Source organism: Corvus hawaiiensis, chromosome 7 (genome assembly GCF_020740725.1).
Source record: "Corvus hawaiiensis isolate bCorHaw1 chromosome 7, bCorHaw1.pri.cur, whole genome shotgun sequence".
Lineage (NCBI taxonomy): Eukaryota > Metazoa > Chordata > Aves > Passeriformes > Corvidae > Corvus > Corvus hawaiiensis.
Window position 1 is genome coordinate 40631909 of NC_063219.1, and position 13958 is coordinate 40645866.

A 13958-nucleotide genomic window follows, 5' to 3' on the forward strand; every position below is an offset into this window, starting at 1 on the left:
AAAAAAATTCAATCACTGTCTGCTGTTAACCATGTGTCAGTGATTACTAAGAGGAGGGTGGATGTGTAATCACCTAAAATCAGAATATCCTGCACTGAAAGAGACCCACAAGGATCATGGAATTCAACCCCTGGCCCTGCCCAGGATACTCCAACAATCCCACCATTGTCCAAACAGTCCTGGAGCTCTGGCAGCCTTGGGGCCATGACCATTCCCTGGGGAGCCTGTCCAGTGCCCCACCGCCCTCTGGGGGAAGAACCTTTTCCTGATACTCACCTAAACGCACCCCTGACACAGCTCCAGCCATTCCCTCGGGTCCTGTCCCTGATCACAGAGAGCAGAAAACAGAGCTGCCCCTTCGCTTCCCTACATGAGGAAGCTGTAGACCCCAATGAGGTCTCTCCTCAGTCTCCTTCTCTCCAGCCAGAACAAACCAAGTGACCTCAGCCATTCTTCACACGACTTCCCCTCCAGACCCTTAACAATTTACTTCTTTAGACTCCTGTCTAAGGTAGTTTCACTGAAAGAGCCAAAATGGGAGTGTCTATTGTTTCTAATATTAGACTTCCTAACTAAAACAACCCAAACAGGAATTCTCCTTGCTGCTTCGAAAGCTTCTACAATCGTGCTATAAAGAAATTGTTTCTGGCACTACAACTGTTGTAGAGGTTGGGTCTCCCAGGGACCTACTGAGCACTCTTCCACCTCACTTTTCTCCTAAACCACACATCTGTAGTCTCAATGGTTCTCTCTGATCTAGCTCTTTCTTCAATATTGAAAAGAAGCAGTGAGGTGCATGGGTAACTCTAAGGAAAAAAAATTATCAGAGACGCAATGGAAAAATACTGGTTTGTGTTTCTCACAGTTTATCCTTTTTTCAATTGCTATAACTACTCAGACAAGACCAGAGCTGTAAAGAGTGATAACATCTTCTATTAAATCAACTGATACATCTTGAAAAACTAGACTCTTTCAGGCACGTATGTTTGATATTTCTATCTCGCTAACATAGTAAGAAAACCCCCTTACGGCTTCCCATTCTCCTGGATCCATACACATGAAGTAAGAATTTATTTACAACTTTCCTCAGCAATACTTTCTATTTACATGCCAGGTTACAAGTTAGTAACTTACAACATACTGGATCAAAAGATGTATGGAGGGCAGAAATTTTGGGCTCCCTTTTATTCCCGCAAGAACTAAGGATGTTAGGAAAACTGACTTTTGTAGTGAAAAATACATTATTCCTTATAAAAGTTCCAGTCACTAGGGCAAACAAAAATACAGAAAAGTTATCAAACTTTTCTATTTAAGCTTGAGTTCTAACTGAACAGCAAAACTGAAGGGGGGCAGATCAACCTTACATCACAGCTTATCTATGTTAATAACTAACATTTCTAAGCATGTACTGTTCACATTATAATGATAGAAACACATACCTTTGTAAGAGTACAGTCATTCCTAATACATCCATTATTTTCCTCCATGGGCTACTCAACAAGGCTACTCACTTCTGTTTTACTACACCTTCATTTTGTGTAATACAATCACATTTTATACTCCTTGGTGTCCCTCCAAAAGCATTGAATATACAATGGATGAAAAGCACAAACTTCAGCAACTGCAATGTTAGCAAGGCAACACCGGGTAAATCTAACAAGGATTTCTTCTTCAGAACAACAAATGTTACAAAAAGACTACAAAGCTTGGCTGATGTCGCTTTTTTAGTCTTTACATAACAAGATTTCGTATTTCAGATGTATGTCACTGCTCACCCTTACACCTTGTTTCTTAGAAGCTCAGAGTTTAACATTTTATTCAGCATTTAGTTAAAAATAAGTATTTAATACTGAGGTTGTTCTATGATGCAAGCACAGCTAAAATGAAGGGCCTCTGTGGCTGCAGCGACCAGATTTCAAATGCAGGTAGATCAATAAAAAAAGAGCTCAAGCACGAGCTCAAGTCTCCATGTGTGAGTAGAATGGTTTATAATAGCTTGCAAATGACTACACACTTGCTGTAACCAGCTGTTCTTCAATTATGAATATGCAGCCAATGCATGTTAAAGCCAAATCACAGCACCTTTTTTACAGGGAAATCCTAGCAGTTTATTTTGCTTGTTCCACATGTTAGTTCCGTTAAGGATACAAACAGCAGTAACTTTGGAACAAATAGGACCAAACTATGGGCATTTCATCACTAAGTCCATTAGCACAGAAAGGGTTGTCAGTCTTTAGAACTCTCCTACAACAGCTCAGGCAATACAACAATGATCTCCAAGCCAAAAGCATACACGCAAAAGCCCTTTTGCCAGGCTTTTGCTTCAGCCAATCAGCCAGTCCGCTCTGACCTGCTTGAAGACTCGCATCAAGCTTCAAACATTTAAAAACATCAATCATAAAAACAAAGACAGGACACTGAATTATACAGTATTAACCTCCAGGGTTTGCATACAAAGACCTACGATTTATTTATGTCCTAGCACGTTAAGAGCTTCAGCACGCTGTTCTTTACACCAAACTAGCTGCCAGTTTGATGAACCTCTCTGCCCTCAGCAGTACAGTGTCTTTGATTAATGAGTGCATGCTCATGGAAAAGTGCAAGAACAAAAAACAGGGCAAAATCCACACCATTATGTCCCTGTGCACTGACAGACCACAGCAATAATTTTTGTCCAACTGGCTTCCTGTTGTAGAAAGACTGTGGGCTGAGGAGGGTGTTCTGGGATTATTTTGCTAATTATACTTGGATACTACACACCACTCTTCTAAAATAGGTACCTGGTAAATGCACTGAATTGCTTATTAAAGAAACTTTCAGCATTCGAAAAACATTAATTCATTAACACAAATCAATTAATAAATAGGGTCACAATCCAAAAACATTATCTATGTACTCAGTGAAGAAAAAATACTCTCTAGAAGATTTCAAGGTTTTAGCTTCTCATCCAACAGACTTAGGACTGAGGTTCAAGCTCAAGAACAGCTAGGCAGATTATTTTCTGCTTTTAAATCACTGTATTAAATACTCTAAAGAAAATCTACCCTATACTTCTTGTAATTTACAGGAATAAGAATACACTGGTAGGGTTCACCATTATTTAAAAAATGAAAAGTCATTATTCTTTCCAACAATTCCAGAGCAGAACTAAGTTCTGTGTGAAGCTCCAAAAAGTCAACAGCATTTTCTGACGGTCACTGTATTATTTTTAAGTTTACCTTCTTTCCCAGGGCTTTACACTGCAAACATTACCCGTGACAAATACTTAAACTTAGCAGTCCCACTGATTTCAGTGGGACCATTACTAATGTAAAGAGTCCATCAGGTAGAATAATTTTTCAGGTAGTTTTTCTATACATTTTTAGTAGTTTGAATTTTAAGGTTTTGAGTGATTCCTCCTTCAGCAGCTAGAAAAATCTATGCAATCTCTTTTTGCAAACTACCAAGGCTTAACCCATTCAGCTCTTTACAATGCCTGACCTACATCAAGTGAAAGGGGTCTTACATCCTTTACATACAGAAAACAAGACACTCAGGAGGCCCTAAAGGGTGTGAGCAGCAAGGTAAAGGGAGAGAATTCACATTAAAGGCAACATGCATCATACAGACACTGAAAAGCCCAGCACACCTTTTCTTAAGGCCATACTTTCAGAGACTAAGTTTGAAAGATCATCTGTCACTAAGCAAGGTTTCAAAATGCATACTTGTTTTGATATATCAGTCTTTTTTCCAGTGATCTGAAAGATATTCACATAAAAAGAGAAGGAACTGGTATTAGGAATTCAGTCAAATTCATAAATTAATTCTGTTAAACTAAGCCGGGAAAACCCTTGTATCCTTTGTTCCTTGTTGCTACATTAAAAGAAATTGAAACAAGCGTTAAGACTTCCTCGCTCCAAGAGTGTTTCTTTCACCTAGTGTCTCATGAAATGCTAGTATCGCAATAAAATAAATCACAGTTTCTCCTCCCCCAAAAAAGAAATAAAAATCTAATTGATACCATAAAATTACTACTTTTATTTTTATTACTTATTTCCATTTAAATCTCAAAGGAAGTTCTGTCTTGGACTTTAATAAAGTATATTTGTTTTTTTCTATTTAAGGAATGGCTCAAGACCATGGCACTACATAATGGTAAATTTAGGACAGTAAAGAGCTTAAACACTAAAGAACTTGGATAAGAACTTAACACAGCTAATAGGTGAAACTGTGTGCTAACTGTATTATATGTTCTACATACCTTTTTTCCACTTAAAATTGTACGATTAAGAAATAAAATAATGGCAAAATACTGCATCTTGCCTGGCCCTTCTGAAGAGGCTGAATGAATACATGGTCCCAGTTTTGTTTAATGACTACGTGCACTCTGCTTACCTACCCTACCTACCCATAGCAATTACTCTGCGGAATAACAAACCACACATTTCCGTTTTCAAGGAAACAACTACACAGCACACTACAGATTAAAGTCAGTGAAGACAGCTCTTTTTTCATCCTCTACCAGCAACTACTTGTGATGTTGGTAAAAGACAAAACCCTTTCGGAGTCCTTATCTCTGTAACAGTGAAACTAATACTGTCTCGCCTTTACATAAAGTCCTAAGAAAGACAAACTAAAAAATTAATGTGAACCTACTATTTTCCTAACACAAATCTTTTGGTGGTTTCTTGTTGATTTGTTTGTTGCTATTTACAATAAAAATGGTTTTAAAGTAAAAATGCAGTAGTATAACAAAAAAAATTTTTGAAGCATAGATGTCAGTTAAAAAAGGATGTTTCATTTCCTTCTGTGATGCAGTGGGGAAGATCACCTGTACCTAAATTCCAAATACTGCATAATGTTCTTCAATACAAACTTCTTGTTTCTATAAAATACGTTGACCAACATATACTTACTACATTTTGTCTACATTCCGAATGTTGTAAACTATCAAAGAATCACAAAAATCACTGCTAACCTCGACAACTGTTTCAGTGTTTCTTGTGGTGGCAATTAACAATCACAAACCAGTCTATAATCTGGTATGACACAATTTACTGAATATATTGTAGTAAAACTAAATTAACTCAAAGGTTGAGCCACACTTGGGAGAAAACCGGTAGACTGTGGGAATCTTCCTTGGACCAAATTATCTAAGTGATGAGAACACTAAGTACCACTCTTATGTACTCTATTAGAATAGTCTGTTTATTTAAAAAAAAAAAAAATCCACCATTAGTTACACTACTTAGTTTTATTTAAAGATACCTACACATTAGAGTCTGGGAGACAGATCACAGTGAAGGGATGTGAACACAGAGTGTTCATACAGTGAAACTCTTAATGTACCGGAGGGAGAGAGGGTAGGAAAGGTGTAGGAAACTGCATTGCTGGTTGTACCTCCCAACAGTCAAGATCTCCTATTCCCAAATACGCCATTATAAGAAAATTACAGAACTAACAGCAGTTAGGTATTCCTTTCTCTCATTCTGGGATGTGAGACCGGGTGCACAAGCTTCTTTTTATTTGCAACTCTGATATTCCAAGTCTTGCGCAAGAATAGAAAAGTAGCAACAAAGACCTTAACAATTGCAGTTCAAGCTGGGAGGGACTGTTCTACTTGAATTCAATGACACCACTAACGGCTTCTTAGCAGTTTCATGAAATCAACCGGCTGTCAAATCGATGCATCAGAAGGAACAGTTATGCACTCCCATAAGAAAAAGCAATACATCAGGATGTTTTGCAAAACATCTGCTCCTTTACACTGCAATTCTACAATAAACATGCAAACAAAGAAAACATGAAAAAGGGCAACAGGACCTATAAGGAAAGGCTTCTATTACCTTCTTATTTGCATTTTAAGTGTCTCTCAAAAAAGACAAAAAAAAGTCAGTCTTGTAGAACTTTCTTCTTAACATAAGGTCAATATAAAGGTTAAAGAAACATACAGAAGTCATCAAGCAATGCTTTTTCCCTCCATGATATAAAGATATTGGTAGTTTATCTTTTGAAAATGCAAAACATTTTATTACACGTTCAAGAAAATCAAGTATTTTTCACCAAAAGGTATGAAGTATGTATTTAGTTACCATTCCTCTCACACTACTCAAAAAATTTTATAATGGTATTGACCACCTACAATAATCTTAAAAACAATAACCTTTTTGTGGGAACACAAACCTGTAAGGAACCAAGCACATTGGAATTTAGTTTAAGAAAATAATTTGTACGAGAAATACCAGTATGTCATGGTTTAGGGATGATATTCCCCAGTTCAGTGCTCCCACTGAAACCATGTGCTGATCATTCACTCCCACCCCTTCTTCAGGATGGAGAGGAGAATTGGAGGCACAAAAGGTAAAGGTCACGAGCTGAGACAGGGAGCATTTACCGGAAACAGCAATGAGATAAGAACATGAATAGTAATAGCAACAATACCAATGACAGAGAGTACAAAAAAGAGTCCAAAGATTCACACGGAAACAACAATACCCTAGGTTCACTTGGAAGAGAGCCCTTCTCTCCCCAAAAAGAAGAGTGCCTTGCCTGCCTTTCCCACCCCCAACGGACAGGGGCAAGGTGGCCAGAACTACTGGGTCCTGGCCATGCCCCTCCTGGCTACTGCAAAAATTAACCCTGTCCTGGGTGGAACTAGAACAAGGTATCACAATTCCAGTTTATTTTCAACACATAATAGTCACAAAACCTTATACTGTGCCATCCAGAACAGACTTTGGATCAGGAATGAAAAGGAAACAATACCTGAACCTCTGAAGAAATACTTTTTACCCTCCAAAGAGTTCTGTTTATCAACAACTTCATCATAACCTGATTTGAATACTACCCTTGCTTACAGGAATTGGTACGATCTATGATTACACAAGCATCACCTGCTTGAAGTGAACATAGAATTTCTTGAATACTGAAGATTCCTGAACAATTCCTAGTGCCTTCTCTACATACACTTTACAAAAATTACCTTGGCTACCATTTTCTTAACATTATGAAGTTTATTGATTTCACAGCATTTTGACAAAAACACATATGTAGTTTGAGATGTCAAAGCTATACCGCCATTTTTGGAAACTACTTATCCTCTGTTGCTCACCATTTATAACCTACCCAATCTTCTACACCTTCACTGCATTTATAATTTAGAATCACCTGTTGTACGTGCTTTCAACTATTTAAATGTTTTCATTTACTCAGCATTCACACAGATAGCAAATAGCAAATCCAACCACATTTTCTGATGCGTTTAGGAAAGAAAAATAAAGTAAGCATCTGACTTTTGTTCTAACATAACCTTAAGGCTGCTTTAAGTACAGCATTCAATACTGACTTGGATAGAAAGAAAGTCGTCATGCACAAACAGCTATTCCTATTAGTTTCTATGTTAACTGTTGTCAATATTTTTCCCAATCCTGGAGACAAAGAAAATGCAAATTAAATACAAGTAGTTTCATGTTTTCCATAGTGCAACTTTAAATATGCAGCAAGTCAAACAAGCATAGAAAGAAGAATGGAAAAACAGAACTCTACCTACAAGTACTCCTTATCAAGTACACCATGTTTCACTAAGTTATGCAACCAGAAAAACTTTCATGAGACTAAAAAAAAAAAAAAAAAATCAATTGAGAACCAAATTAACAGAACAGTACCTTTTATTGTTCTCCCTTTCACAACAGCTGATACAAAACTTGTAGTCAGAGGAAAAGAGATTTGTTGTTGGGTTTTGGGTAAGGGGTTGTTGTGGGGTTGGTTCTTTCAATGAGTTTAGTATAGTTACTACGTTTAGCCACACACATTATACAGCACCTGGAACATAACCCAAACGACATGCAATATTTATAGGTACTTTCCAGAAGGAGCCTTTTAATAATGCAGCTTAATAAGTTTGTTGCTTCCAAACATACCTCCAAGTTTGTCATTTAAAAATGGAGGTCTGTATTGCCATGTTCCTCATGCCAAAAAGAAACTATTTATTTCTCAGGGAAGATCCTGTACCCAGTGTTTCATGTAAACTTCACATCAGATTACTACTTGCCATAAACAAAAACAATGCCGATCTCCAGATAATTTGTTATTTAACATAGTAACTCCAGAACGTTTTTTTAAATAAGCGAACAGTTAAGCATTACATATTAAATACTAAGGCCAGGGCAGAAAAATAAAAAAAGGAGGTGGGGGGAGGAATAACCCAAAAGCACGATTGTTTTCCTGTTATGAAACCAGACACCAATAAAGAAGCATATTCACAATGTCCCCTGTACGTGCACGCTCAACTAGGAACCTCTCTTTTAAAGTGCGGTTTACAACACGTTAGACCAGGAATTCTACGGGAAAGCACAGAGTCTTGGAGAAAAATCCCCTTAAACTTTACATGACGTCACTATCTGTCCCTGTAACATCTCCTAAACTTTGATGCTCATCCAGAAGCGCTTTCAGGTTTTCTACTCATTCCCTCCTAGAAGAGACGGTCAGACTTTGGAATAAAAATTTGCCCAAGATGGCGAAAGGCTTGTTGTTTGGAGGGCAGAAAAATGGAGGATATTGTAATATACACAAAGGGATAAATTTCAACAACTCGGCCCAGCGCTGCAGCTGCTTGTTTCTCTTTACAAGGACGGGACACGCATAAAGCCGCGGACAGAGGGACCCGCAGCGAGCCGGGTGTGCGGAGCGGCGCCCGCTCCCGGCCCGCGCCGCGCCCCGCACCGCGCGGAAGGGAAGGAGGGAGAGAGGGAGCGCCTACTCACCCGCGCACGGGAGCGGGGGCTGCGCGGGGCCGGGGGCTGCCCGCGGAGGGGCTGCGCCTGCTCCGGCCGCTGCTCCGCGGCCGCTCCGCGCGGCCCCGCCTCGCGCGCCCGCCCTGACAGCCCCGACTGAGGGGAGCGGGGCAGCGCCCGCCGCCAAGAGGGGAACCGGGCGGGAGGGCCGCCGGGAGCGGAGCTTACACAGCGCCACACAAAAGAGCCGCCCGGTGGCCACTAGCAGCCGCCGCGCCGCCCCGGAGGCTGCGGGCGTCCGTCGGCAGAGACGTGACCGGTGCCGCCCGGCCAAGGCAGGGGCGTGCGGCCATGAGTAAAGTTTAAAATCTCTCGGAACACGGCCGTCCCGTCTGCAGGCACACCGGCCCCGGCCCTTCCACGGGACTCACCTCTACGCAGCCACTCTGCCTCCCGCCCGCAGCCCTGTCCGGGCAGGGCCCCGCAGCGGGACTCGCGCTCGGCCCACACAACAAAGGGGCGATACGCACCGGCGGGGACGCGGCCGGCGAGGCGGGCGCTACCCGGGCTCGGGAGCTCCGGCGCGGCAGAACGCCATCCCACCCCAGCCACTCACCTGGGAGAAGCTCCGCCGCTCGGTGCGCGGGGTGCGCGGCTCTCACTCTCCCGCTCTCTCCCCTCCGCGGAGCGGTGCGGGCGGCGCGCGCCGGGCCGGCCCTTCCCGGCGCTCCCCGGAGCCGCGCGCAGCGCGCGGAGGGGGCGGGGGCGCGCGCGGGCGGCGGCGCGCACGGCGGCCACCCCCAGCCGGCGGGACCCTGGAGGGGGTCGTGGACCCCGCGCCCCCGGTGACGTCACCGCCGGCGCTCCCCACAGTGCTGGCGGCGGAATTGTGGATTTCGATGCAGGAACGGTGCCCGCGCCTCACGTCCACCCTCGGCTTAGGAAAAGTTCTGAACAGCCCACGTTCTTTAGACAGCCACAGAAAGTTCCAGTCGGTGCTGGGTCATTTTTTAGTGATGACTTTATCGGTCGAGGGAGAAACAAAGGTGCCCACTTTAAGAACCTACAGATTAAGTTCAGGTTAAAAAAAAATTAATAAAGCAACAATAGAATCTGTAGTATAAACAACTGCCGTCTACGAAAAAAAAAAAAAAGGCCATCCACTTCTAAAAGAGGAGACATTTTAAAGAAGCAACGGCCAACTTTTACGTTCTTGAAGTACTAGATAAATTCAAGTAAAGCAGGCAACAAGGGTGGCGGAATTAAATTAAAATCAAGGGGAAGTATTAACATTCACCAGCTATTGACACAAGAATTAGAATAAAAAATACATCTTTTAAATACCAATGTTCTCGCCTTTCCTGAAACAACCCATAGAGATTATTTGTAGAAAACGAAAAGCTGTGCTTCCCTATACCAACCCTTCACACTACACACATGGTATCCTCCTTTTTTTTTTTTTTTTTCTTCTTTCTTTGGCATAGTCTCAAACTCAAGCAGGGTTAAAGTACACTGCAAAAGCCAAAGGACTGCTCCCTACAAACCATAACGCTGAAGTCACACCACAGTGCAACGAAGAAAATCTAAAGTGATTTCAGTATGAGTTGGTAAAAACAAACTCGCAGAATTCAAGAATATGTACAGCTTGTTAACCTTGTTAAATACTACATATAAGCATTTTAAAAATCAACAATATTTCTAAATAAAGTCGATCTACGCATAAGGAAATATGCACATGTAGAAAGATGCCATTGTTTTCTGATTCCTCTTCAGCCACTGGCTGCGATTTTAATTGTGCTGGAGGATCTTCATTAGTATTAACACATGGGGAGATTTCACAAAGCTGCTTCATTAGGGAAAAAAAAAAAAAAGGCCTGGCAGACTAGCTCTTTTTGCATGCAACGAGAATGTCAGCCTTACCTCGGTCATTTGTAACATAATAAGTGCAAGCACAATGATTGCAATGCAGGAACATTGGGGGAAGGGCAAAAACACTGCCTAATACGGATATGAGAAAAGAAAGCTTCTCATTACACAGTAAAATTTATGCTAAAAATTAGTGAAGATGATGTCTCATGAGACTCATGCTAAATACATTAATGTGCTGATATGTTTTTAAGCATTATTTTTGTACCAGGCTATTTCATCCCAAGGATTCACATCCAGCAGCAAAGGTTTCCTAGCATTTATTGATTTTTTTTTGTCCACCACATTCCCGGAATACAGATTTTAATCATTTCACTACACCACACTCAGTAATTTCATTAAAAAATGGAAGCTTCCATCCCCAGAAAGGCATTTAATTTCAATGACACACAATTTCTTTTAGCAGCAAACTGCTTCAACAGTAAAAGCTGGCCTAAGGTTCAAATGCATAATTTAGTCCCAAATTCTCCATGCTCTGCATTCCTTTGAAGCTATAATTTGACTAACTACCTAATAACTGTAATAAGGACAATGATTTCCTTATAATATGTTATTAACCCACATTTAATTAACTCAGAGGCTGAGCTCTGTACATGTTTGATTGGGTCAGTACCTCTCTAACCTCAAAATTTACTAATAATGGTCTTAAAAAAAGAGTGTGGGGTAAGAACGAGTATAGATACAATAAACAGCTGCTTTGCTCAGAATGTTATCCATCAAAAGCTCACACATTTTGCAATACAACAGCTCTGTCACTCATGAGATAACAGAATTTTGTAAGGGGAAACAAACAATGGATTTAGATAATTCACTATAAAATTTACTGGCTGTTTGGTGCATGCTTAATATTGCTGCTTGTAATAATTGCTTTAAAAGAAATTCTAGTAGGCATTATTATTACAACCTCTCTAAATAACCTTTCTAAATATATTTTTTTGTTGTTAGTAAGAGGAACTATAGTATCTTGTGACAAATAAAAGTGTGTGTGTTTGGACAATGTTATGTAATCTTTGTTTTCTGTAATGCTCAGCAGGACAGAATTTAATCAATGTGAGCACAGAACCACAGGTCCCAACACATATTTCTCTTCTCAAAGTTCAGTCAACCATCCAAATTTACACCACTGGGTTATATTTGTCCTCAAAATATGAACAATATCTTTCTCACTGTACTGAATATTAATTTGGCTTTCAGTCACTAATGTAGTTTTAGGTAGCTATATAGTATTTTATAGTCTACACCAAAATATGTTTTAAAAGTTACAGTTTTTCCACTAGTCACAAACAAATCAGTTTTACTACTGCAAAACTTACTAAGGTTTTAAAAACATATTTACAATTCCTTTGTTTTAATATGCTTATTCAACAGAAGCTGTTGTTAGTGGATCCTACTGATGCATTTAAAGTGATTAACTATTACATCAGAAAGGTCCCTAGCTTTCAAATTTGGCTGTTCTCCCTCAGGCAATATGAAAGCCGTAATTTTCAATTTTAAAAAATGCAAATTCAAACTGCAGCACATATACTACAAAAACAGGATTCTTTTTTCTTTTGCTTCCTATTCATGATGAATTAATTACACATACAGTTAGCCTTCTCATTCTTTTCAGGCTTCCAGCATAAATACCATTTTAAAAAATATACCATGCCAGAGTTTTGTAGTTCCCTTAGTATTTTCTGCTATGCTTTTTGACCCTATCATTATATATATTTTTAACTAGCTGCACGCACCAATGCATTCATAGTCTTAACTGCTGAATTGGGAGAAAACAGAATAAAGTAAGCACCGTATTTACAGACGTGTAACCTAACATTTGAACAATTACACTGATGTTACTAGGGCCATTCACATACCATACATAAATGTCTGGAAGGTCAAATCCTAAATTCTTGTGGGACTACAGAGGTAGAGTTCACTGTAATGATCTCTCCAAAGGCATAGCCAGTTTAAAAGGTTTCTCTGTTCTGCACCTCCACTCACAGGCTATCAGCACAGGTTTACAGCCCTTCATTTGTAGCAATCCAGCTGTCTGTGGGGCAACACTAAAGTTAAAACTCACACAGCATTTCCAAACTCTGATCTTGTAACATGATCTGTTCTAGACAGACCTTCTTATACAACTAAACAAACAAAAAGTCTTTGAAAGTATTTTAAAAGGCTATGCGGTATTCACTAGGGACTAGAAACTATATTATATACTTCTGTTAACAGGTGTCCTGTGCAATATTTGCAAAGCATGCATTTTATTATCATAAAACATATTAAAACGGATTGGTCACAGTGTAAGGACCAGCAGGAAGTTACCAACAATCAAAAATAACAAAATTTTTACAAGGCTAGTAGGGCTAGTCCTTCCCCTGAGGAAGGGTAGAAATAGTTAGCATTTAATGAATCCTATTAATTAAAAAAATTAAAAGATTCTTTTTCATAAGAACTTGAATATATCACTCATCTGAGATGTGCAATTTGTTTTTTAAAACACTACATTCAAAAACATTGCAAAACCTTTTTGCTGAATTTGCTCTGTGTTTAGGAGGTTTATTGTCATCACAGATACTTGTCAGCATTTTCAGAAGGTATGCTACCACTCTCTGACAGCTATTTAAAAAATTTAACATGTCTAAGTACTCCTGGCTTTATGCTCTTATACACGTGGTTTTATTATGCCATCCTGGAGTGGCCAAATGAGTATCTACTTCTCTTCACTACAATGAATGAGGGTCAAGGTACAAAAGGCCTAGGAATGCTTAAAAGCATAAATAAGTTTATAAAAAGTATAAAATTAATAAAATAGTTTTGCAGCTGGATCAATGTGTTCACCACTAAGTTGCTTTCATTAAGAAATGCTGTGCAATTATTGAAAATCGGTATGTAGGTAAATTTTCTTTTAAAGTTTTGCGAAGGTGCTGAACTAAATTAATCCCCAGAGCAGCCATAACTGGTTTGCAGAAAACTCAGATTTGAAGAACCAAAATAAGAACTTCTGAAGGATGGGAAAGAATCTAGACTGCAAGAATCTAGACTTCACGCGTTCTATAAAAGCCTAGAAATCTTTCCTAAGGAGTTTCTGCATCAGCTCATATTACAGACAACTTACCAAATACATCTCATAGAAAGTGCACTCTTCTTACAACAGATCTCACTGTGAAAGAGGTGAAAGCAGCTATGCATTATTTCCCTTCACTCCTAAATTGTTAAAGGATACTCTATTCATCACAAAAGATAGAGAAATCTATTATTTGTTTTGCCAATCCCATTTTAGCAGTATCTCATACCCCAACCTTGCCTTCCATAGCTCCTCCAGCATTTCTTTCATGTCTA

At 39.7% G+C, this 13958-nt stretch overlaps 1 protein-coding gene across 15 annotated transcripts in view; it reads right to left on the reverse strand.

The window, feature by feature from the left end:
* Nucleotides 1-9439, reverse strand: part of BAZ2B (bromodomain adjacent to zinc finger domain 2B) — a 121940-nt gene extending 112501 nt beyond the window's left edge. For 9 of the 15 annotated variants that reach the window (XM_048309938.1, XM_048309930.1, XM_048309934.1 and 6 more), the window contains exon 1: nt 9328-9438. The gene's annotated coding sequence lies outside the window, so the exon portion shown is untranslated. Of the gene's footprint in view, nt 1-7643; nt 7801-9327 lie in introns of those variants that run through there. The other 6 variants (XM_048309937.1, XM_048309936.1, XM_048309935.1 and 3 more) reach the window with 2 other exon arrangements.
* Between the last annotated feature and the right edge of the window lie 4519 nt (nt 9440-13958).